The 22,396-nt window shown below is 40.1% G+C and overlaps 1 protein-coding gene across 3 annotated transcripts in view; it reads left to right on the top strand.

The window, feature by feature from the left end:
* Nucleotides 1–6,906: 6,906 nt before the first annotated feature.
* Nucleotides 6,907–22,396, top strand: part of SH3BP2 (SH3 domain binding protein 2) — a 36,075-nt gene continuing 20,585 nt past the window's right edge. Inside the window, exons 1-2 of one of the 3 annotated variants that reach the window (XM_056490315.1) lie at nt 6,907–7,109; nt 9,667–9,824. The gene's annotated coding sequence lies outside the window, so the exon portion shown is untranslated. The remainder of the gene's footprint in view (nt 7,110–9,666; nt 9,825–22,396) is intronic. The other 2 variants (XM_056490313.1, XM_056490316.1) reach the window with 2 other exon arrangements.

Genomic DNA, 22,396 nt, shown 5'->3' with positions numbered 1-22,396 from the left:
TAAGGAAAATCACAATCACATTTATTGTCTTTCTCTTCTCAGAAAACACTGTTTTTAAGCCAAAGGTTATACACTGCAGTTTGACTATATTACCTTAGAACTCCTGGGAAAATACAGTCTTGTTAGGTGAAAAGGTCTTGCATGGGAATTTCCCTAATTCTCTTAGAGAAGTAAGATATTTATTCAGCTCTCCTATGATCTTATCTTCTCTGAGGCTAACTTTAAATTTTAATCACAGATTGACTTTACTGGTTTGCTTCCTGCACTTGATGCATTTGAAAAAGGATTTATATTCAATTTTTATACTTCTTGCAAGTTGCTTTTAGACGACAGTTCTGGCCTATTTTACTTCACTTTTAAGCTTTTAAAATTCATTATTATGTATGTATTTGCATATGCATGGGGTTTTAAAGGACACTGTGATAGATTCCATATCCTTACAGGATGGAAAATAACTGCTCAGGTCTGCTCAGCTCAAAAGGAGGATTGCAGTGAAGATGCCTGCCAGGAAGATGCTAAAAACAGTGTTAAAGAGAATTAAAGTCTTCATGTTAACACGTGTTTACAGGTAAGTGTGGGAACAACAGGGCAAACATAGCCCACATATGAAGAAGGATTTGAGAAAGGGCATGGGGGTATCATCAAGATCAAAGGGCAGGATGAGGGTTATTCAATGAGCTGTTAGGGAGCAAAGTTGGAAACTGCCTGGTTTCCCTAGCAGTACTTGCCACCCACTGCAGCAGCTTCAGCTCCCTCCTCCAGGCAGATTTCTGCAAGAGCTCCAGCTTCCTCACACTAGAGGGGTTTTGGTGCTGCAGCCTTCAACTCTGGGGTGCTGCTCCTTTTGTTGTGCCCAAAATAAAGCCTGCTCTTGAGACATGTCTGCTTTCACATTCTCCAAATGGTGATTTCATATCTAAATCCTCCTACATGGTGCTGAAACCTGTAGCCAGCAATCTTGCTGGTGCTCTTGCCTTCCTGAGCATGCCTGCAGCAGGAGAGCTCTGAAAGGCTGCACTGCTGGGCTGGATTTTGTCTTGCCCTCCACTCCTCTCGGTGTGAGCCATCTTAAAAAGGCTGTAGTGATGTGAGTAGTAATTTCCTTCTGGAAACTTCACAGCCATGTAAGTTATATGGCTTTGACAAGATGAGAATGTTGTTAGTCACCAGCAGCAGGCTGGAATTGTTCTGATGGTTTCCATCACTCTGCAGTTTGCTGCAGCAGACTGGAAGGAGTAGGAGGAGATCACAGCTCAGAGCACTCAAATCATGAACTGTATCTTGGAGGTGTAGCAGTGGCTTATTTGGGATTCTCTGCCCCTGCAGCTGAGGCTATCTTTCGTTTGCTCAGTTTCAAAAATGAAAAAAAATATTACTTTGCCTTGAGATATGTTTCAGTGCAACTAAAAATTTGGTGTTTAGTGTCATTCTAATAATATGCTTAGTGTGAAACTGGTTACATTTTGTATTTTAAGGAGATATTCCTTTGGAATACATGATGGAAACGGATGTTTCTCACTGGGCTTGCCAGAACACAGGTTAGCAGATGAGGTCATGTGGGAAAAGTTGATACTTTGTGCTAACAAGGGCAGGCAAGTCAAGGAAAATACATTCTTCTAGTCCCAATAATGGCTTTCTCCTCACTTAATAAGTATAATCATGAGGATTGTGTGGTTATTTCCTCTGAAAACTAGGGGGGTGACAGATTACTTTCTTGGAATTTTTATGAAACCCTGTTTTTCAAACACTGCTCATGTTCTTTCTAGATATTTCATGCTACTGCAAAACACGTTAGTCAAATGGACATGCCTGAGTTTCCCATTACAGACCTCAGTAGAGTAGATGCCAAACCCAAATTAGAGCTGCTTCCACACAAGCACACTGAGAGCCAGGCAGGAGAGAATGTTGTTTGCTGTAGTGACACAATCTGCTTGCAAATGCAGCACAGCAAAAAAGAAATGAGATAATCTGTGATGCCAGGGACAGTAACAACCACAGACAGATCACTTTGCCCTTGTCCTGCACATCAGCAACTCTGTAATATTGAAGACAAACAGGGATGTACAAGCTGTCAGCCAAATATGTTGGAGAAGTATTAGTGAGTTTATTTCCTTCAAGCTTCAGCCGGAAAGCGTGACAGAAATAGGCAAAATGCCTTCATGAAGCCTTGCTTTTTCTGGCATGCTTCCTCCTCCATAATGGATTGTTCTGGCTCTACAGGGATACTGCTGGGCCCTGGAATTGGTTATGTAACAAATAAATTGCAGTATTTGTCAGCATTAAAAGACAACAACAAAAAAAGCCAAGAAGGAGATTGTATTTTTACCAAAGTTTTGGTAAAAGTCCTATAAACACAACAGAATATTGCTAATGAAAACATTTGCTCTTTTTCACATCTCTTTATCTTTGGAATTTAAATGTTTTTCAAGTTTCTCTGGCAATTCTAATGAACAAAGAAAGAAAAATATCCTCTTTGTACATAACTACCTTGCCATTTTAAAGCATGTCTGTTGAGGAGAACGATCAGAATCCTTTTCCCTCTTGGAGCAAGGAGGAAGCAAGCCATTATTGATGTGTTCTGCTCTGTTACTGAGAGCCCCTTTAGGGCCCCTTGATAGTGTCTCTGGAGCCAGACTCGTCTGCATTCCCATGGGAGAGCAGCTAAAGAAAAAGCAGCAAGCAAAATCCAAAGTGAGCACGATTTTGTGATAAACAACAGAATGAGAAAGGCCTGAGCATGTTTAAAGGCTTAGGTGAGTTGCATACTTAGACAGGTAACCCAGTCCTGAATCCCACAGTCAGGACTCCTATTGATATCACAGTACCAGCTTTTAATCACCCCTTCTCTATTTCTGTAGTTATATCATTCTCTGATGCTTTTCAAGCACAGTACAAGTATCTGAAATTTGACACAAATGCTTACATTCCTTGAGACTGAGCATGTTTTTGTGCTTTTTTTTCTTTTTGTAGGGTAATTGGCAGAGCACAAATAACCAAAACAAAAATCCCCAAGCACCCTATTCTTATTGCCACCCCAGGTTTACACTTTGGGTGGTGCCTGATTTGGTGCAGACAGCTTACACTGGGCTCCTTATGACTCCTGGTGCCACATGACTGAATAAAAAGCAAGGAAAGAAACATTCCTGGTGCAGCTGGAGCTCAAAGTGTGTAGTGAGCCATCACAAAAGGGAAATCAGGTATAAGCAGAGATTGTGCAAGAAACAGAAAGACTGATGGCCAGTGGTAAAGTGGGTCTCAGGCTGGGAAATGAGACTTGCCAAGTGTCACTTAAATTAGACATGGGAAGGCAATTACAGCAAATAAACCAAGGCTTTGCAAGCACGTTAAAAAAAAATAAGAGAACCAGGAAGGAGGAAGCAGAGCCACAAGGCATTGAGGGACAGTGTCTTTCTCAGAATTCTGGGTGAGCTAGCTAATGAACTCACAAATAAGTATTTTCATAAGTCTGTTAGATTTGGAGTCCATTTCAGCTAAAAATTACATCCTGTTTTTCATAATGAGGTTTATGCAAATTCTGTATTCTAGAAGAACAGAGGTGAAAGCAGTATCAGAACTATAGTCCCTTCAATCTGGTTTGCCATATGAAAATTTGAAGAAAAAAAAAGAATATGAGCATGTAGAGATAGATGAGATAAAACAGATTTTTCCCCCAGAAGTAGACCATGTCAGACTAACCTGACCATTCTATTTGACAAGAGTATTATAGTTATATTTACTGATAAAATTAGGTTGGAATGTTCCCTTACAACAGCAGATTATTGTAATTCAAAATAATTGGATGGCTTCAATGACCACCAATCCTGCCAGAGTTCAAGAGGCATTCAAACAACGCTCTCAAGCACATGGTGTGATTTTTGGGGTATTCCTGTGCAGAGCCAGGAGTTGGACTCCATGATTCATGTCTGGGTCCCTTCCAACTCAGGATAAGCAATGATTCCATAATTTCAAGAGTATGTATTATGTGAACTGATAAAACCTTCATACTCCAGTAATATCAGTTTGAGAAAACTGAGAAAGAACAAGCTCATAAAATAACTATGATTTCCTGATGTTACACAAGAGTGATTCTAAAAAGTACTGGGCACAGCTTTTCCAGGAGAAATGAGCAAGCCTCCAAGTCCTCCCAGCTGGATCACTGCATGCAAATTAGGTCACACAGAAAGCATAGCTTGTACAGAAGCAAATTTCAGCTCAGAAGAGAGATGGGAAAGGCCATGTTACTCTGAAACCCAGTTTGTATCAGGACTTAGACTTTGGGCTGGGGCTGGGGAGCATTTTCCTTGCAGAGTACCAAGTGTGCCTTTCCAACATGTTTGGCAGCCCATCCGCTCTGCTATCCAGCAATAACACACAGAGTCATTTTAATCATGGGCTGTACCCTATAAAATGAAATCACAGAGCATATTCAGCCAACAAAGTGAAGGTTCCCCACACCTGCTTCAGCTTAATGCACTAATCTGCCTTCTCTAGAGACTGAAAGTTCTGGGTTTAGTCAGACAGGAAAATAAATGCTGTCATTTCCACCAACAGTCAGGATGTTCTGACACAGAACTCACACCAAAATCGGTGGAAGAGCTACATTCAAACAGCTTTCCTGGCTGTGGTCTTCATATGGAACTTGTGTTACCCAGCCTGCCCACGGCTGTGCAGAGCTCTCAGTCTTGGTGCAACAGAAACCTGAGGCTGCTGCTGGCTGCAACTGTGAGAAAGCTCAAGAAAATTCATTTTCCTTAGGCCCTGCCAGCCCAATGCCTTCTTCATACTCAGAAATTATCTTTCTGTTCTCATAGAGACTCCTTCACATCCAAGTAACAGTGCTGTGTTACAAATCAATCAATGGTCATCACCATTTACAGCTTTAGTCATTTCTATTGTACTTTAAACACAGGGATTTTCATTTCACAGACCAAGACTCCTCTCTATTGTATTCAGAAGAGAGATTCTCTTTGCTGCTTCATACTACAGAGTTCTGTGAATGACAAAGAGAAATACTAATAAATAGCACTGACAGGAAGTGTTGCACCACCACTTTATTTTCTGACCACAGAAACTACTCTGGTACCACCATAAAGGTCAAAAGCTTTAAAACTAGGTTGAAGTATAAGCTGTGTAATCACTAAAGAAATCTGCTGCTTTTTATTCAAACAAGCCTCAGAATGATACACAGATCAATGCTTTAGTAATACTGCCTTATTTGAGTGCTCTCCTTTCAGTTACGTGCTTGCTAAAAAAGTAAATGGAGTTAAAACTGATCACTTTGCACCTCTCAGAATAGTAATTATTTAATAGTAACATTTTTTTAATAGTAATAATTTTTACAAGACAAAAACACATTTTAAGTTGCTTAACATTTTAAAATAGGTTTTTCCTATTTTTTCTTATTTTTCCTTCTGCGCATTTTAAAATGTAATTTTGTTTTTTCACACCAGTGGTCATATCACAGAATAAGCTGAGTTGTAAGGGACCCACAAGAATCATTGTGTCCAGCTCCTGGCCCTGCACAGGGGCCACACCATATGTCCAAGAGCGTTGTCCAAATGCTCCTTGAACTCTGTCAGGCTTGGGGCTGTGACCACCTCCCTGGGGAGGTTCCACTGCCCAACCACCCTCTAGCTGAAGAACCTTTCTTCTAATATCTACCGTAAACCTTCTCTGACACTAAATGGTTTTAATTTTTATAACAAAATAACCACATAAAATTTTAAAACCAACCCCAAAACCCTTCTTTTTTTTTACCTACAACATCTTCCCTACTCCCCACTCCCAAACATCTGAGAAGTAATAAAAGGCAAATAGAAAACCAAACAAAAGCCCAATAAAATTAAAAATCTTGCCTGAAATAGAAATATATCTTAAATTAACATTTAAAGTGGGAGAATTAAGCAAAGTTCATCTTACCACATTTTAAATAACACCTTTTAGAGAACTTAAAAAAGCCTTTCCAACCGTGTAACATCTTTTAGCAGTACAGGCAGTGAGGAGCTCCTGCACGGCTTCCCCATGGACACAGCAAATCTGGGATAGCATCTCCACGGCTTCCCCATGGACACAGGAAATCTGGGATAGCATCTCCACGGCTTCCCCATGGACACGGGACACCTGGATAGCATCTCCATGGCTTCCCCATGGACACGGGACACTTGGATAGCATCTCCACGGCTTCCCCATGGACACAGGAAATCTGGGACAGCATCTCCATGGCTTCCCCATGGATACAGGACACCTGGGATAGCTCCTCCATGGCTTCCCCATGGACACGGGACACCTGGATAGCATCTCCACGGCTTCCCCATGGACACAGGAAATCTGGGATAGCATCTCCATGGCTTCCCCATGGACACAGGACGCTCGCAAAGGAACGTCACAGTCTCTAGCCATGCTGTAACCTCCTTTCTCCCTGCCCCTGGTGCCTTCCAGGCAGGCACCTGTGTCAGACCCTGCTGCAGTCAGGCAGAACCGCTCCCCAGGACACGTTCTCTGGGGCTGCAGCCGGGAGGTGATGGAGTGACGGTCCCTGAGGTGTCGAAGGGAAGACTACTCGGCTCTCAGTGCCACGGTCTGGCTGACACGGTGATGTTCGGTGCCAGGTTTGTCTGGATTCAGCGATGCTGTGCCAGGTGCGGACACAGCAGAGGCAGAGCCGAGTGGTGACTGGGGCTGAGGCTGAGCCCGGCTGTCCCCGGCAGAGCCCGGCAGTCCCCGGTTGAGCCCGGCAGAGCCCGGTGTCCCCGGCTGTCCCCGGCAGTCCCGCCGGCTGTCCCGGGAGGGGCGGCGCTCCTCCCGCAGCTCCGCGGCTCCCGGGGCGGTGCCGGCGGGAGGGAGGGAGGCGGGAGCGGGGCCGGGCTCAGGCTCAGCCCCGGCAGGTGAAGGAAGGGGCGGGCGCGGGGTGACCGCGGCGGCGATGGGCGGCGGCGGTGGCTGCCCGCGGAGCTGAGCCGGGCTGCGGCGGAGGTGAGCCCTGTGCCCGCGGTGGCGAGCCCCTGTCCCGCCGGGGGAACGGGGCGAGAAGGGCAGGGCTCCCCCGTGCCCGCCTCTCCCGGCCCTGCTCCCGCTGCGGCGCTGCCGGAGGGAGCCGGGAATCTCCTGGGGTGAGTCCCGGAGCTCGGGAAGCGCCGGGCGGGGAAAGCCGCGGGGCTGGCGGCTCCAGCAGCGGCCGCCCGGGGTCCCTGGGGAAGGTGCGGCTCTGGGGACACAGCGGGAGGATGCCTTGTGCCTTCTGTCCCATGGATTGGTGCCTTCTCCTCGGTGCTTTGCTCACCCGCAGGTGGAAGGTGGGATGGAGAAAAGTCATCGGTGCCAATCCGCCCGTGGGGAAAGGAAAGGCTTTTCTGGCGGCAGAAAAAAGGTGTAGCTGCTTTCATTTGGAAAGGGAAGGATGGAAGAGCTGTGTTGCCCACTAATGTTGAGCTGTGTCTTTGGCGTTGAGTTGGGAGCCATTGCCTAGCATGTTTTCAATGATAACATATATATATTAAAGGATGAGGCAAGACTTTTTAGAGCTGAATCGTGGCAATGAAACAAAGGGTACAAATGCATTGCACAGCATTTTCTTTAGTGTTACTATCAACTTTAGTCAATTTTAAGCGGCTCTGTCGCTTCGGTCTAGGTACGAAGTTCGCGTCCATCTGCAGGTGTAGGCGCTGTGCAAGCGATGTGCTGTGCCTCTGGGAGCAGCAGAGAGCGAGGACACCTGGCATGTGCTGATTTAATTTGTCTGCTTTTATCCCCAAGTGACCAGTGCAAATTGGATACTGCTATCCCAAATGAATTGAGATGGTGGACAAGTGTTTCCCGTCTTGCAGGGAAGGTCTGCTAAGACCGTTTTCTGTAGATTTGATGCTGACAAAGTACAGGTCAAGGGTGAGACTGAACCAGCCTCGTACTGTGTCTAAATTCATGTTTACAGGTGCAGTAGTTCCTGAGTCTCCTGCTGATGTGTGCGCTTGGTCTGGCTGTGCATTGAAGTTTCCTCTTGGAAATTAGTTGCATTAAACTGGTGTGTTTCTTACTGCGAGAAGCAATTTTCCACTTTTTCTCTGCTCTAAGGGTTAGTGTGTAACAGTTTATGAAATAAATTTAGATCTGAATAGTTATACACCTCTTCTGTTTATTTTGGTTGTATTTGTACAGGAAATGTAGAGATGAAGCCTCTGTAGTTTATTTTCTTCACGCGCCTCTTTCATGCTTTAGACAAAAGCAGAATTAATTTAATGTTTTTCTTTAGGCATAACACATTTATTTCCCTTCCTGATGCAGTATTTTAGAGCCATCTTGCTGTTGCAGAAGAGCTGATTTATAGATACCCCTTGCCAATATTCCATTACTGAGGAGTCAGTACTGGGTCAACTTAGTGGTGGGTTAAATACTGCTTCCTGTTTGAAATTTTTTTTTTGTTTTAAAATCTCTCAGATTTCCATAAACTTTTTCACAAAGCATGACAGCTTCATGCTAAAAGGTCCAGAAAATAGAGAGTTTTTTAGAAAAAAAAAAAGTTATAAAGGAGGGAGGGAAATGCAGAGATGACCATTCTGGAAAAGGTTAAAGGGTTTGAAGTTATCAAAGCAGTAAGAATGAACACACCAAGATAAGTTCCTGTAGAAACCTTGGGCAGGGCTGTCTTGAGCAAGAATTCCTGTGTTTGAGGCAAATCTGACCAGCTGACTGTGAATCTGTGAACTACTGCAGGCAGATGAACCCCTTGTACTTTGAAGACCAGATTTTCAATCTAATGTTATTGCTAAAAAATTTTGCTTGCCTGCAAAAAATGCAAAATAGGGGGCATGAAAAGTCTCCTGTAACTTCTTGATTGGATGTGAAGCAGTCTCCTTTCACAAAAAACCAAACATGGCAGCCACTTTTGTAATGAGTGCTAAGTAGAAAATGGAAATGCCTTAAGAGCTGTTAACTTGTTCTTTACAGCACTGAAACACAAACATGGATGACCAAAAGGCACACACATATTTATCATTTTACCTGTAGGAAAAGTGCCTCTGACACCCAAACGTGGTGGGTTCAGTGTTGCTCTTTGCCCTACAACCCTCAGGTTGTTTTTATTGCTGTGTATTGCAGGATTGCAGAGGTAGAGAGGTGTGAGTGTTTTAACCTGGCACCACTGACTTTGTGTTGATGCATCTTCCAGTCTGTTTGGCATGGGATGTCAGACAATGGGCAGCTTATGCTTTTGTCAGGCTATCCAGCAGTTTCATAAGTTGTTTGGAATGTGCAGCCCTGCAAGCACTGTGTCCATTAATTGTTTCTGGCTTAAGCTGTGATCTTAAAACTACTTGCAGATGTAAGTAACTCCACTGTTTGTAAACTTTTAGTTTGTATTACTGAAGGATTGAGATCTTGGCTTGTTTGCTACTTCTACTGGACCTTGCAGGAAGGTTCATAGAAGCTCAGACTCTCAGTAGAATCGATTAATAGGTCTGTAAGGAATGGTGAGGGCTCCTAACAGCTACCAGCAAACAGCCAGAATAAAATGGTTTTGTTTAGATTTAAAAATACTGATTGATACAATGATTCTTCCATGATGTGTTTTGTCTTCTGATGGGGATTTTTTTATGGAAAGGAAAAAAGAACCTCTTTGATGTTTATTCCCTTCTTGTGTAGCTAAGCATTCTTCTGGCCTTTTTCTTTTATGAGGTAAGCTTACTCCACAAAGGCATTTCCTCATAACATTTTTTCACAATTGCCTTGAAACCTGTACTGCAGTGGAAAATTGTTGGGAAGGAAGTTTGAGAGTGTGGAGATCAGGGGGATTTAAGGCAACCTCAAAGGCAATCTGAGGCTCACTCGTTTCTGTAAATATAGTACTAATGGAAATGTGTATTTCTTACACTGTTATCACATGTACATGAACTGTCTGTTCCTCCAAAATTTATGAACCATTGCTGACTCTTATTAATCAACACCCCCTTCCTCCTATCAACACTACTTCCTTTATGCTGGAATGACTAAATGAGTTAGCCTTTGTGATATGCTGAGGAGAGAATTGAAGGCACTGAAGGCTTAGTATAACTACACTGGGTATGGTTATAAAGTTTAGGAATTGTTATATATCATGTTATATATTACAAGCATATATATCTCTGGTGTGCTAGCTTTAGATGGCTAGACTAGAACACATAGCAGAATTTCTCTATATTCTGCTTTTTAAAAGCAATATAGTGTCTACAGTATTTCCTCAAGATCTGTTTGAAATTTTTTTCAATCTTGTCTCCTCTCCATATGCTATGTTGAATTTCTTAATTTTTCCTTACAAAGAAAGGGAATTGAAGAGTGTACATTTCACCTCACACATGCAGGAATTTGAAAACAATTTTTCTCAAGATAAGGGAATAAATATTAAGCAAGGCCATAGTTAGGGGAGAGTGCAGGGACGTGAATTCCTATGGAAACAAATCTAAATGTTGTTCTCCCCCTACTGCAGCATACCAGCATAACTGAAATAATCTATTTATTTTGTTTGTGTGCCAGCTCATTTCCTATAATGACTGAGTTCTTATCTCTTCCAAGGTGGTGTTGTTGCAGCAGTTATGCATATCTGGATATCTTTGGCAGAAAGATACTTCAGGATGATGTACAGTGCAGAGAAAGAATTCCAATCACTCAGAAATCAGACCTTGGCAATACTTATGGCTTCAGCTCCTGCAGGCTGTGATTTTAGGAGCAGAGAAGGGAACAGCTTGCATCCCTGTTGGGAGGATTCCTCTTGTGTCTTTTTGCTGTAGTCACAGGCTGGTTTAACCAGGCTAATTCAAGGACATCTAATGTGTAGCTAGAACTCTTCCTAAAGTACTTCTGACAAATCTTAACTTCATGGAAAGTGGGCATTCTGGATCTGTCTCCTAAAACAGCTGTAAAGAACTGAGCTAGATGGATGGTATGAAATACATAAGTGTGGCTAAATTTAGGAGTAGCTGCTTGCTGAATTTTATTGCTGGATTACTTTCATGTCTGTAGTTGCCCTGAGGTAGGGAAAGTACACCTTTGCTTCCTTGCAGTCTTTTCTTTCTGGAAAAGCTACAGGTAAAATTTGAAGTAGTCCAGGGAACACTTGTTTCATCCTCTTATGTTTGAACATTCTTGTTGTTCAGCTGGTTATGGTTAAAGCTCTCTGGATTTTTATTTTCTTTATGGTAAGACTGACAAACTGTAAATCATTAATCATGTATGATCAGAATCAGTTCCATCCTAGTGGAACAGTAGGTACATTTGAATCATAAGATCTGTTCTGTCTTCCAGAAAATGCATATGTCTCTAATTCCAACCCAGCTCCTCTAGTGGTAATTTGGCAAAGAAGGAACTTCCCAATTCAAACTAGCTTTATATCCTTACATTTTTAAAAGGTAAACACTTTCTTTTTGCTAAATGCAACCACTCTGCTGTAATTTATAAAACCACAAAATTTTTTTGGTCATGGTAAACCATTTCTTTGGGTATCTTAGGGCAAGAATAGAGGAATTTGGGGTTCTTTTCTTTATATTCTGAATGACTAATTTATGTAGGTGGTGCTACTATATATGGCAATGTGAGAGCACTTAAGGATGATTTTGTTAATTCCTGGTTATTCCTCCTTACTCAAAGTGGATTTAGGTGCCCACAGAGACTTTCACTCACTTAAGCATTTAGAAAAATTAGTACCTGCACATACATTCAAGATCACTTCATGAAAACTTTGAGTGGTCCATGTAAACAGATTATGGCTTTTGTTCCTTGATGTTGTAGGCATTGCAACTAAACTTTGTTAACTTGTACAATATCTTGGCATGTGTATGCACAAAGGACTTGCATAGAACTCTTCTTTGATATTCTTCATTGTTTCAGTGCAGGGATTATATTGCAATCCCCAAATAGGAAAATTATTAAACATGTTTAACCAAGACTCCTATTTCATTATCTCTTCAGCTTTGCTAAATAAATGAGTGCTAGGGAAAAGTCAGATTTCTGCCTTTAATCATGAACTCACTTGTAAGAACTCTTCAAGCAGGAAATCTTTCATTGCCAGATGTTTTCCTCTAAATATGAAAATGAAATTTCTGTTGGAGCTTATATGGGGGCAACAACTGAGTGAAGTATCAGTCTTAATTTTTTTAAAGGTCTGGTAGCTGTGCTGAGTATTGTTTAACTTCTTTTGGGGAGTACAAAATCCCTAAAATTTTAGAATTCTATTATTTCTGGCAGAAGCACTGTACAAGTATGCAAAGGTCATGAGTGGGGTCCCTAGGAAGAAGATGATGTCTGTATTTTAAGCAAGCATTTATTATTCTTTTTCCTTCTATGTGCCTGTACTGTATATTTAAGCCTTTCCTCAATGGAAAAGGATAAAAAACCAGAAGCTCAAGTCCCTCATCATAGCAGCTTAAAAGGAGCAGAGGAGAAGCAGTAATACATACGTACGTCAAAATTTTACTTAAATATGCTGTTCTTGGAGTTGGCTTTTAGTATTTTATATTCTAGTTCATCTCCTGTCTTAACTGATGTGTCATTTTTCAGCATCAGGCTCAAGACTGATTACCAAGTTCCAGTTAAGTGATTAGTCCCAACTTGCTGTAGGAAAACAACCTGCATTTTGGAGTTTGAATGATACTCATCATTCCTGCTTCTGGCAGTACTTGGAAAGAAAGGACTGGGAGGCAGTGGCACCAGTGTGCATGTCTGGAGCTGTTTCTACCTCAGAGATCTCTTTGTCCAAGTGTTGACAAAAGAGGATGGGAAGTGTGCTGCAAGACTCATCATGAAAGGTGATTTGTGCATAACAGACATGACTAAAGGCAAAAGATTTCTCATTTTGAAGTGCAGCCAAGTAAACAAGAGGAGAGCAAATTGTAGAAGGAAATAGGAGGATTTAGTATCCCTAGGCTTAGTACTTGTATGGTCAAGACAATGAAACAAAACCATCCTGGGTGGTAGAAATAGAAGCTGCATGAATGGGTTCTCTCTCAAAGGAGAAGAATGTGAATTTAGATTAGACTTCAGTGCACTGAACTCCATTGTTGCTCAATGTAAATATACATTCTCATTGTTCAGGTTAGCTAACCTGGAACTGCCAGCTGAACTGCATCTTTTGGTATAATTCTGCTGTAACAGATGGAAATAAGGTCAGGTCTAGTTTAGCTGGCAGTATTCCTGTTTTGGTGAACCATGAACCTGTGCAATTTAATAATTAATTGTTAAACAAAAGCAAAGCTTAATTCTAAATACTCTTTAACTGAAATGGCAGCTTCATTTTTATTGAGGTTTTCATTTAAAGATATGCAAAATAAAAAACAGGAACCCTTGGAGGAGGGAAATCTTACTTAACATGTCAGTTCCCACTTCCATGTTCAGTTCTCCAGACAAATAAGCTTCCTACTCTCCAGCACAGCTTAACTCTGCTAAAATCAGTCACTGAGATAACTTTGTCTTTAGTAATGCAACACTTCAGTGCAACATCTCAGATCCTGAAACAGGTTTTAGTAAGTGTAAAAGCATGTTTTACTAATTTTAAATTTTTATGTAATAAAAAGGAACTTTTCATTTAGTAATGAAAAAGGAAGAAGAGAGGTAGAATTAGAGTGTCGTGAATACCTCGATCGTGTCTAGTGAAACATCTTGTGCAACAAAAAAAAAAAAAGTGGTTTGTAGGAAGCTTTGTTTCCTTGTTCTAATTTTAACTTCAGCTACTGTAGTGGTAGACATTAATCATCATTCTGGAAACAGTTGTTTTTACAAATACAGATTAAAAAAAAATACTCGTTAGAATTAGCAGTTAGTTTTTTATTTGTGGTTTCTTTCAATATCTTCATGTTAATCTTATTGCAAATCAAAATCTTTTTGAAATGGTCCCTTATCTCATGTTTGATTAGCTCTTACATGATTCTACAAGACTCATCATACATCAGTTTGGGTGACTGTCAATCTCTCTATTAGTGTATTTATAAAACTTGTTAAAACTCTACTATAAAGTAAAAAGTTCTGGTTTAAATTCTATGTCCTTACAAATTCCATCTCAAAGTCTTTCTAGTTCCCCTTAACTTCATCAGAAGTTGCGTGCATCCAAGTGCTGAGGTTGGTGTTCAAACCATAGTTACCCTTCAGAGCTAGTTCCTGCAACCAAGCAGCAGAGCCTTAAGTTATTAGTCTCTAATCTTGTGACAACCCTACTAAAAAGAGTAAATTATTACCTTGATGTTGCTTAACAGTAATTCTATTACAACATATCACATAATTGTTTCTCCTAGACCAAGCTGGAGCTCTGAAGAGACTTCAGTTCACAGTGTGATGACTGCAGGACAGCTGTTTCCTCAAGTGAAGCATCTCTTATCTCAGAGTGCTGTGGTGTGACTGAACACTGGGTTTGCCTTACATGAGGTGTAATGTCTCCTAAACCTTTTATACAGAGTTGTAGTCATGCTGTTTTCACCAAGCCTGTGTACTGAAGTCAGCTTCTGGCATTTCCTTATCCTGATAAAACTGTGCACCTTAGACACATGGGCTCATGTAAGAGCTACCTACCTTTCTTTCTGTTCTGTTCTGTACCTATTCCTGGAAGGATTGACTTTTTTTCCTACTGTTGTCTTTTTTTTTCCCCTGACAATGATATAAAGAGAAATTTAGCACAAATAAACGTGGACTATGAGCCTACAGGTCCTACTGGCAGATGAAAGGCTTATAATTAGCTAATTCAAAACTGATCTGTAAGCTTGACTAATCAAAATAAGGCACTTTGAACTATGTTGGGTGAAAAAGTGACCTGACTCACACAGCTGCTGAGCATCTGCAGCTGTTAATTGCTTTTAATCAGTCAGGCTTAAACATTCAAGCTTTCCACTGTAAATTTTTCAGTCACTTAATCAGACTCCACTGTAATGCTAGGTAGGCATGTTTCCAAAGCACTGTGCATTTTAAGTGAGTGAAGTGGGATTTGTTTATACAGACTTTTGTAAACATTGCATGGGGAAATACAATTTCTGCTGTCAAAGTGGGTGTACCACATAGAGGAGCATGGGGCAATCAGTCCTCTGCAATCTCTGCTTGGTGTCTAGGAAAGATTCCTTACCTTCAGTATGTGACTGGAGACTTGCATTAGGACTAGGTGAATATACTCATCAGAATGCTAACCAGAAGGGCTTTTCTGAGAAGACAAAGCACCCATTGCAGGAGAGGCACAGAAGTCTTGCTACAAGATCAGTAGTTTTCTTCCTCCTAAAGAGCTGGAAGTAGAAAACCACCTTGAAAAAAAAATAATGAGGTTAATATACAACAGACCTGTCATCCTAGGTTTAGGAGAACCCAAACAAGTAATATGATGATGCATAGTCTGGCACAAATGTATTCCACTCCCACCATCCATAAACTTGTGTGGGTACTCTTGCTCAGGAGTAAATTAAGCATGGCAGACTGCTGGGATTATGCTAGATAAATACTTGCTGTGTGACTCTGCAGTGGGGGAGGATGGGAAATTTGGAAGGGAAAGAGGAATATTTTAAATGTGCTCTTCATGTTTAAACTAGGAGAAAAGACTTGGGATAGCTAAACTATTCTCTAGCCACATAGAGGGAATTACTGTATTTGTGGGAAGCTGTTATGGGAAGAACTCACAGTGAAATTCTTTTTTCCTTCAGTACTCAAAGTCTCAGTGAGTCATCTGTCTCCTGCCTTCTTCTCCCCTCCTCCAAAAAATTGGAAAAAAAAAAAAAAGAAAAAAAGAAAAAGCCCTTATTTCTGTCCCTTGGCAAATGCCACAGCACTTGTAAGGAAGGTTATAATTCAGAATGCTACTGATCCAAGTGTCTGAAGAGGCCAAGCATTGTCAGAGAGATGTGTGCACGTGTTGAATCTCACATCTTTTGCTTTGAGGTGCAGATAAGCTTTCTCATAATGATGAAAACAATGCTGATAAGATGGAACACCGTGTTTCCAAATGTACACGGTGCTAGATGATACCAAAGTGATGAGGCCTGGAAGAAGCTGTCTGTCAGGCTGGCACAGTGCCTGCTGTGCCTCTGCTGCCAGAGCACAATCTGCTGCCTCTGCTGTTTCTCCACAGCTCCATGGCATCCCCATTCCTGCAGTGGAGAGCAGTTGTGTTTGTCCTCCTTTTCTGCTGGCTGTTGGCTCCTCTGCTTCATTCACTGTTCCTAGAGGAATGAGAGCACTGCCAGGAACAGAAGGGTATGGCAGGGGGAGAGAAGGTGTCACAGTGCTGCTGATGCCACCTGTGCACTTGCACTCAGGGGCTTGGCTCCCCTGCAGAATTGGGTTGGCAGCTGGCAAGGGCTTAGTGACAAATCTGTTAATTACTGAAGATGTACTAAATGCTGTTCTAATGGGCTACCACAGTGTCATGGTATTTAATAATTACTTGGTAATTATTGCTAGGCAATTGAATTGGGAGTTGGGTCTCCTTCTGAGTTGGAGATTTTGTTCCAAGGAATGTGTCAATCACTTGATTGACAGGCTTTGCTTATTGGGAGAAAGACAAGCAGAAGGGATTTGCTGCAGTGTCTTTCCTGTGAAATCTAGCAAACAGAAGTCTTTTTAATTGAAACACTTAGTTTGGCAACTTTACACAATTCCCTTCCTTCCTGGAGTGTTCTCTTCTGTTTTAGATAGCAGGAACATATTAATTAGATGCTTCAAATTAATCCTTGTTTCTGTGCCTGTACCATTTCTATCTTTCCACTAAACACACTGAGTAATTTGCCTGCTACATGTTATTCATGCCCTGTAATTTTTATAACCCTTAGGAGATGAAGTGCATGATCTTACCAGAATTTTGCTCTAAATGTGCTAATTGAGAAGGTATGTTGAAGAAACACACCTGACACATTAATCAGGAGCTTGAAGTGTCATTCTCACAGAAAAGTTGTGAGAAACCTGTCCTTGTTGTAACTATGGCATTGGGCAGACTTCCTTGTCTTTAGTTTCTTATTGTTGGAATTTTAGGGATTTGAGCAACTTAGAGGTAACGACCAAATATGAACTTGGTCTGATACTCAGTAGTCCACATAAAAAGCTAGTATAAACCTGATGTGTTCCTAATAATCCTGTGTTAAGAGGACAAACTTAACCCTGGTGACCAATGGTCTGATGGGTTTATGTTGCATATTTCTGCAGAATGATCTAGAAAAATAAGGAGCTTGTATTAGAATAAAAAGTTCTGTAGAACAACCAAAATGTCAAATGAATGGTGAGTTTTGGGAGATAGATTCCTTGTAATTTCTAACTGAACAATTTAATCTCCAGCAAAGTGGAATGAAAAATAATAAAGAAAAACAAGAGAGCATTCCTAAGGAATAAAGAAAGTGAGCTTTAAAATTTCAAGGTATGTAGGAAGAACTCTTCAACAACTCTCCTGTCCTTGCTGACTAAAGGATTATTTTTCCACATCCAGTTAAACTGTAACTAGTGCAGTCTTTGTGCTTGATTGTACCACTGGTTTTCAGTTAGACTGCACAGGAGAGGAAGTGGCACTGGAGCAATGGATGTGACCCACAATGACTTTGTGATTATATCAATCTTTGATATTCTGTGATGATGCCAAATTTAGAAGTTTTTCATAAAATTCTGTAAACAAAATTTTTTTATGTAATGGGATAATTGTGGTTTGAAGTGTTGGGCTTATTATGTTTTGATCAGTTGGAGATGTAGCTGACAGAAGATGAAAATTAGCTCTGTGGTATCTTGGAAATGTATTTCATTGATATAGTGGCTTATTATTTAAAAATAAGTGACTAGAATGCATGAAAGATTGTCACATCTGGAGAAAAGGAGGCTTTTTGGACAGAATGCAATGAACTTTAGTGCTTTTTAGTGCACCTTCAAAGCTGAGAGTTCTTTTTTATGGCTGTAGAGATAAACAAAGTGCAGCTGCCCTTTGATATCATTATTATGTGCAGTTTTTTAGAGGATGTTAAGTGGATCAGTCTGTATGATTTCATACACTAAATAAGATACCACAAATAGCATTAAATATTTTTTAAACGTGAAGAAAGAGTATTTTTCTCCTGGAAAGTGCAGTTTTTGTAGATCTTTTATTTTGTGGTAACAGTAACACCCACAGCTGCATCACTGCATCTGTGATGTGTGGCTTGAGTCTGGATGAACTGTTCGGTTTACTATACAAAGATGTCAGGTTTGATTACTTAGGTTGAAATGGGCCCAATCCCATTGACCTAAATTTCTGAATTTCCTTTGTGCAAGTGAAATCCAGCTTCAGCTCTTCATTGTGCAGAAGTAGTGATTTGTATTTAGGATGTTTTATCTTACACACTTCCTGCTATACACTGTCCTATCTAGGTTGTGTACAGCAGGAAGAGATTCTGTAAATCTTGAAAAGCTTTTGCTGGAAATGTTACATGCTCCATATAAATTCTGTGCAGAACCAAAACCTGGAAATGAAAGAATGCTATACAGACTGCTTTGGGCATAATAACTGTTAGTTCCAGGCAGTGCATAAATTTAAGATTTTGGAGGTTGTGAAGAAAGAGCCCATCTGTCATAACCAGGTCATCTCTGTAAAGAGTGTGGCTGCACTGTTTTGAAAGAGCTTTCCAAGGAAACTATAAAAAAGAATGGTGTACAAAGGCAATGTATTCTTTGTATCAATGTAGCTCATCCTGCCAAGAATAGACAAAGGACTGCTGACATTTATAACATACACCATTTCTTTAAGAACTGTATATATATTTATTTCTATGTGTGTGTGTGCATGTTTCTTTTTAGTCTGTAATAAAAAGTCTGTTTCAGTGGTGAAAAGTCAGTGAGGCCAGAGATCAGACAAATGACCTTTGGACTATCTTTGTGACCCTGAGAATGGGAAGAATAGGCAGTGCTCTGAGATGTTTGAGACAGGATTTGGAAATAAGTAAGTTCTCTATGATAGAATAGGTCAATGTGATGCCCAGAAGCATCTTCAAATTACAAAAGGAGAGGGAATATTCTAACTAGACTGCAGAGTGGATGTAAAAGATTTCAGGCTCCTGCTAGATTCAAACTTTGTCTGTAATAATTTTTAATATTGTTGATGGGAAGGAAGTGGAAGTATCTTTTAAAATTAGTGTTCCCACTTACTCTTTTTTTAGCTCTGAATGGGACAATAGGAATAGCTGTATGGAGTCGATCTGAGGAGAGTAGAAGAGTGTAAGAACTTGGCACAGATATAGAATATTGTTCCAGCCAAATAATTTGCACCTCAGGGGCTTGTTGGAGAAATTTTCACGTGCCAGAGACTGAGGTATTGGAATCTGAGATGGATTTCTGTATTTCTAGTTTTTCAGTCACTGTGCATTAAGCAAGATGCATTACATCTTTTTTATTTTGGTGCTTTTCCTTTGTTTTCCTGCTCTGAAATATTAATGATCACTGATCTTGGAAAGGTTTTGATTCACATGTGCAGCACCATTGCATCCATTCCCATTATCTGTAGTGTTTTGAAGTCCTTTCTACAGAATTAGCAAATTATACTGTTATAAATGCCTTTGTAAGGGTTGTGTCTTGACATTCAGGACAGGTCACAAAAGGAACTGATTTGAGAAGAGCTACATCAAGGTCAGATGGAAGTAAGAATCTAGAATTTGTGTTTTAGATCCTTGTCTTTGGTTTATCTTACTGTCATGTGTTTGTTATTTTCGTAATATTGTGCTGGGGGTTTGTACCTATTTGGAAGCCTTGCTGCAAACTTCTGGCACCATGGCAGTAATATGTTTGATTAGGCAATCTGGTTTGTGGTGTAAAATATGACTGTTGTTGTTCATGTCTCATGAAGTATTGCACATGAATGTCTTCTGTGCTTGAAAATAGCCCTGCATGAACTCACTTTTGAATGCAGTTCTACAGCTCTGGAGACTTAAATCAATGTCAGGCTAATCCTTGCTGTTGGAGTTCATTTAAACAAGCTTTAGTGGGAATTAATTTCTTTCTTTTTAGTCATCCTTCTGAAGGAAGTAGTGATTTCCATAAAGAGATGATAATAGAAGAGGCCATTATCCAAATTGTCTTGTGAAAGAAGCCCATTGCATGAGATTGTACATTTTTATGGTTATTTTATGTGATGTGAGTTTGTTCCCTCTCATGTCCTGCAGATCAAAACTGTTTGTTTACTGCTGTATTTCTGGAGCAGCTTTGCAGTGTACATTTGTTTTAATTTTAAAATCTTCACTTAAAGTCCCAACTACACATAATGTGGTGTTTATAATTTAGTTCATCTTTTATAGAAAGTAATCATGAGCTTACAGAATTTCTTCTTTCTGGTATTTGTTAAAAAAACAATACAAAGCAAAAACCCACTAAAACCCAAAGATAATATTTACCTAAGTGATGAAATACACAGCAGCCTTAAATTCTGGTTACTGTAAACCATGCCCTTACCTGTTTCAGTCCTTTGATCCAGTGTTTTGTGTGGTGGGAGTGGTAAAATACTTATGCTTTACCACATCCCTTGGAGAAGTTCATATTGTGATTTAAAAGGGAACAGTAACTGGAATAAAGAATCCGTGTTCCTGGTGCATCTATTTACTTGCATGAGGCTTTGAGCACAAAGCTGCTGGAGGTGGGGACAGTCCATTAGCAATGCAGCCCAGTTGGGCCTTCTAATTCTATAAATCACACTTGCATGCTTATTAGCTTATTTGGATATTCTGGTTCATAGTCAGATTTTCCAAGTCTGAGAACAGCAAACTCTGAGATGCTTCACTGCATAATTATTTAAAACCCAGCACCACCTACTGTGTTGTACAGACTGTGTCTTTAAATTGTATCCAAAGTCTCTACACAAGCAAAATAAAAATAGAAAATCTCTGTTTTGTTTTTTCAGGGTCTAGCAGAAGTTGAGCTTCCTCTTTGGTGCTGGTGCAGCCATGTGCTTGGAGAGGTCTATTTGCTTAGCTATAAGTTTCCTGCAGTCACCAGGAGAGGGAAACACAGGCTTGAAGGACTCTCAGATGACATGACCAAAGCTTCCTCTAAACCAGGGCTTGCTGCATTTCTTTAGGATTCGATTAATAGTTTGTTGTTGGGGTCAGTAGGTTTATGAACTTACTATATTTTTTGTTGATAGACACTCAAAAGGACATCATAGGCTTTATGTGGTTTTGTTGGTTTTAATATCAAACAGCAGGAATGTTTTAAAATTGCTTATATTCAATTTTATTGTTGATTTGCATATTCCTTTAGAAAAAATACCCTCTTTAGCTGTAGTAGTATTGGATCTCAGTTATGTTAGTCTTGTACAAGCATGGTATACAGTGAGCTCATGGATGTTGTATATCTTGCCAAAATGCCTTAGTATCAGAAAAAATTAAATCTCTTTTCTTTTTTTCCCTTGGACTTTTGATGTACTTTAAATCAATATAAGTAAAATTCTAAGAAAACAGAAAAAATATTTCCTAACAGCAGACTTAACTTCATATGGCAAGATGTCTGCTGGTTAAATGTACCTGTCAGATATTCTTTAAAATTGCTGATGGATGTTTGACCCCTTCCTATACATTTCTAAAAGCCTTTAGTTAGATGTTGTTTTTACTAAAGTTCAATGATCCATCAGCTAAAATGCATAAAGCTGTTTTGACATCTAAGCAGAAATTATTTTAGCATCCAGCAGTTCTTCCTAATTTATCAGTTTTCAGTACCTTAGTGATAGAATTGTGTGCAGTTAATCATAAACCAGCCTAGCAGTAAAATTTTTGGAATTGAAAATTTCTGCCAAGGAAATAAATCATTTGTGGAAACTCCCATTTGCAGTATCTATATGTATTTGGGGAAACTCCCTTTGCAGCTGTCTGCAGGAATAGCATCTTGGCAATTGTGTTTGTACTTCTGCTAGTTACATAATTTTTTTTTGCCTATATGATATTTTAAATTTGTTTAGCACTGATGAAAGAGCAGCTAATCATAGCCACAGTGGCATTTACTGTCTTTTGTATGAGGACCTTCTATATAAATAACAATTTAAAAGAACAAAGAATGTGTTCATCTATTTTCAATAGTAAATGGAAATGAAGTGTTGGTAATGTATCTGAATTTATATAAAAAAAGAAACAAAAGGCAGCAAATTATCTTTGGGACTTGCCTTATACTTTAGGTGTTGTTTATACTAAATGTTACTGGTATGATCTGACTGGCATAGACTTGACCCAGTTAACTCCCTGGGTGAATGCTCCTATACAGTTTTGAGGGGCCTTTTGATTTAGTAGCAATCCATTAAACTTGAAAAGCTACCATGACAAAATTGCCAACGTCGAAAATTTTGCTGAAACAGCTGTACTGATCTTAATTCAATCCTTATTTCATAGAACCATTTAGGGTGGAGAAGACCTCTAAGATCATTGAGTTTTAACTTTCAATCTAGCACCAACATCTGTTCAGCACTAAACCATGTCCCCAAGTACCT

Source organism: Oenanthe melanoleuca, chromosome 4 (assembly GCF_029582105.1).
Source record: "Oenanthe melanoleuca isolate GR-GAL-2019-014 chromosome 4, OMel1.0, whole genome shotgun sequence".
Lineage (NCBI taxonomy): Eukaryota > Metazoa > Chordata > Aves > Passeriformes > Muscicapidae > Oenanthe > Oenanthe melanoleuca.
This window is presented reverse-complemented; position numbering and strand designations above follow the sequence as displayed.